Consider the following 4,699-nt stretch of genomic DNA (forward strand, 5'->3'; position numbering starts at 1 on the left):
CTGGGAAACACCCAAACACACTCATTCACACATATACACTACGGCCAATTTAATTGATTCAATTCACCTATAGTGGATGTTTTTGGACTGTGAGGGAAACCGGAGCACTCGGAGGAAACCCACGCCAACATGCCAACTGACCCAGCCGGGACTTAAACCAGCGATGTTCTTGTTGCGAGGCAACAGTGCTAACCCTGGGCCACCGTGTTGCCCCAATTTGGAATTAGTGGGCAACAATTAATTGTGATTAATCGCTTCCAAAATAAAAGTTTATATACATAATGTATAAACAGTGTATAGGCATTAGTATAGTGTGTACTGTGTATATTTATAATATATAAACACACATGCATATATTTGAAAAATGCAACGAATCATTGCCCAGCTCTGTTTAAAATATATAAATGATGATAATAGTGCTACAAACGTGAATGTGACATTACTTGAGAAATGTAAAAGCATGGCTTTTTTTAAGTGTGTTTATTTGCGAGTGGTGTGCGATTATAAGCAATACTTTTCAATAATGCAAAGTTTCATTTATATAGACTAGTCAATTTTCTAAATGAATCAGTAAAATAATAGATTCAATGAATTTCCCATTAAGGCCCTGATCACACTGACCACTTTTCTTTGAGGTGAGAGGTGCTTATTTAAAAATGTTTCGTTGGCATCAAACATTATGGGCCCCAGGGCTGTTTTTTTTTCTTTCTTAAATCTCTGCTATTGACTTTATTCTTACAATGCGGAAGTGTGCTCGTTTTTGCAATTGTTTTAGAACTTACGATTCAGTTGCTCCACAAACAAGTGTGTCCATGACTATACAAATAGGGCAGAATAATATAAGAAAATATCGGTTTGCAACATCAAGCAGCGTAACAAGCTGTTTTTAATGTCTAAAAATGAATGGAAGTGAATGAGACCGGAAGTCTTGAGCTAAAGAGATACAAATGACCAACACAATCTCATGGCAATTCGTAACTTTTTGATTTAGTGGCTAATTCGTATGAATTCGTACGATCTAATTCGTACGATTTACTCATCCCCCAATGACGGTTGGGTTTAGGGGTGGGGTTAGGTGCCACGCCTTCTTTTTAAAATCGTACAATTTCGTACGACTGAACTTGTACGAATTAGCCACTAAACTGACAAAACGTAAAATACTTACGTTTTCTCGTGATATCAGGCTGAAATGGCTGCACCCGCTCGTACACGAAGAATAAGTTCAATACTATTAAAGTATTTAGCAGATTAATTGTTGACAATTGCGTGATATTGATGATGCCGACCCTATGAGGATATGAAAAGATGATGTCAACCATCCGAGAACATTAAGCACAACACACACTTAATACACGTAATTAAACATGTATTATACCAAGCCTCACATTTATGGAAGGACACTGTGTAACTGTACAGTAGGTTAACTACAATTATTTACTGCCCACCCGATACACAACTCCTTAACTTTTCTGATTTCGACTGAAATGTAGTGACAATGTGCACCCTTTGTAAAGATGCTTTGGATGCTAATTTTATGAAAAGCGTTATACAAGTAATCTTGAACTGAATTGTATCAAACTACATGTTAAAAAGTGACACTAATCACTGCATTTTTTAAACTCGCAACAGCTGAAAAAACACTGAATGCAAAACGCCCACTTGGTGCCTCACTATATGCTGCAGGTGCTCAACAAACATGACCCTACCATTGACAACAACAGAAAATAAAAGCTGAGCTCAAGAAAAAAAAAAACTTCAGTGGATACACACCCTATAAACACATGCTGCTTCTTGTGTTTTTGATGCAGTGCTATAAAAAATTGCCCGAAGTCATGCGCTCCAGCAACAAGACATTGTTTTTGGTGAATCCCTAGCACCATAAAAAGCACAGTGCACTGCTCATTGTAAAATAAACAATAAGGCTGTATGTTGCGCCTCATGTTATCAGAACTGAAAAGTGCTATCAGTGTGATCGGCCCCTAATACAGACGCTAGTCGCCACCTACTGGTGCTTTGGTGTAATTATTTATCTGCGATAGCCCAAAACCAGTACAAAAACACTTTTCAAAATATTGTTTGATTATAATCATCCCCCAAAACTTTGAGGTATTTTATTCGTTAACATTATCCCACTGTAGTCCGCCAAATTGGTAATCAAAATAAATAAGCACACAATGTGCTTAGTGTTTCTATCCCATTCTGCAGAGCCGAACATCTTCATGTAGAGTGAACCTAAATGTGATCTGCTGTTTGGTGCACATGAGCCATGCATGATGCCCTTACCTTGTCCTTTGGCTTTAATGACAAGAGCGCAACCTCTTGAAGTATTTTGCATAAATCACAGGTGCTTTGGGGGAACGAATAAGGACAGTCATTTCCATCATATTACCTTTAGGGTAAGGGGTTTTCAAGTCCGAATATGATTTTCCATTACTCCCCGGCATGACAACCGAATTGCTTACTTTTAATTGGAAATGATCATAACTCTCTCGTGAGCTTTACTGTGGAGTGCTTTGTCATGCATTCACTCTCATACGGTGCACACAGTGTCAGACCAGAATGAGACATCCATCAAGCCTCCGATGCTTGTTCTTCAGCAAGCGGAAAGGAAAGTGACCTTGAGCAACAATGGGATGCAAACTTCTCTCTCTCTCCTTTGCCATGCTTCTTGATTAGTTGTCTAGTTAATCATCCCGTTCTTTATGGGTCAAAAATAACCTGAAGTTTTGTGACTTTTTCTTAAACAACCCCAAAATTACAAAAAAAAAATTATATTTTCATATTTTCATGAAGGCCACCACAAAAACTACTGACCACACACATGCACACGCACACACACAGGTACATTTAACATTAGAAAATACACTCACTGGCCACTTAATTAGGTACATCTTACTGTTACCGGGTTGGACCCCCTTTAGCCTTCAGAACTGCCTTAATCCTTCGTGACATAGATTTAACAAGGTACTGGAAATATTCCTCAGAGATTTTGGTCCATATTGACATGATGGCTGCAGATTTGTCAGCTATGGAATCTCCCGTTCCAGCACATGCCAAAGGTGCTCTATTGGATTGAGTTCTGGTGATTGTGGAGGCCATTTGAGTATAGTGAACTCATTGTCATGGTCAAGAAACCAGTCTGAGATGATTCACGCTTTATGACATGGTGCGTTATCCTGCTGGAAGTAGCCATCAGATGATAGGAACACTGTGGTCATAAAGGGATGGACATGGTCAGCAACAATACTCAGGTAGGCTGTGTATCCCCCACACCATTACACTACAACCACCTAGATAGTAAACCCTAGAGATGGTTGTGCATGCAAATACCAGTAGATCAGCAGTTTCTGAAATACTCAGACCAGCCCGCCTGGTACCAACAACCATGCCATTTTCAGTCACTTAAATCCCCTTTCTGCCCCATTCTGATGCCTGGTTGAACTGCAGCAGATAGTCTTGACCATGTCTACATGCCTAAATGCATTGAGTTGCTGCCATGTGATTGGCTGATCAGAGTTTTTCATAAACGAGCAGCTTGACAGGTGTACCTAATAAAGTGGCCAGTGAGTGTAGACCCTTTACCTAATTAAAAAAACCCAAAGTGTGTTGACCTCTGATTAAACATTGATGAAAAACTCACACTGATGAGGGAAGACCTAAACATTCACAGTTTGTGAGTTTGTGATGAAGATGAGGTTGTTTCTTCATGCAAACAAGATATGAGGGTTGAAATCATATTTAGCTGCTTTATTTTGGAGGTTTAATGAAGGTGGATGATTTTTGACCTTTACGACGAACGGTGTATACAGAATTCTAAGACAAAGGGAGAGTTAAACTGCCTTTTAGTCAGCGTTTTGCAGGTCGTGTCCTCCACAGAGCTGGACGGGCCTGTCTTCGTCACAGCTGAGGTTCGAGCGGCGTGTGTTTAATCAGGCCTCTAAGAATCTCATTAGCGCACGGATGCGGGCAGATGCAGACGAGAGACAGAAACACAGCAGAGACATCTGCACTCGCTCTCTTGAGTAACCATGAGTGCATTTGCAATCTGAATCTGCAGCCAGTGGGAAATGAGAACAACAGTGTGGGATCTGCAGGAATGGAGAACGCTGGGCATGCCAGAGATGGAAACTCACGACTGACTGCTTTTCTTCCACATAATGTACAGCAAGCGAGGGTGAGGTGTTAAAGTGATAGCTCACGCGAAAAATGAGAATTACTCACCTTTGTTTTGCTCTAAACACCATCTTTGGTCACATGACTGAATGGGTCAAAGCATTGTGGGTCAAGTTAAATAGGATATATGCACACAGACTTTAAAGATTCAGTCAGCCAGCCCAAGTACGCCTGCGCCACTACAAAATCGTCATGTTTTAGATCTGATTTCTTTAAAAAAATCTGTGATCTTCACTTCCTGATTGATATATGATATATATAGAAGGTCTCAGATCAGACAAGAAGCATTATATTACATTTTTCCCTATCATGTCTTTAAAATTTGGAAATTTATTTTACTCCAGTGTTATCAATAGAGTTTCAATCTGCGCTCGCTTGCTGCTACTGACTGCTTGACTGCTAAGACTGCTTGCGTTTACAGTCTTTCAACTCGTTGTACGCTTGAACAACTAAATGAATGCATAAGTCTATTTAACTGATTGAATTTTAATTACATCACAACATTCATTCATTTTCTTTTCGGTTT

The sequence above is a fragment of the Danio aesculapii genome, chromosome 19 (assembly GCF_903798145.1).
Source record: "Danio aesculapii chromosome 19, fDanAes4.1, whole genome shotgun sequence".
Lineage (NCBI taxonomy): Eukaryota > Metazoa > Chordata > Actinopteri > Cypriniformes > Danionidae > Danio > Danio aesculapii.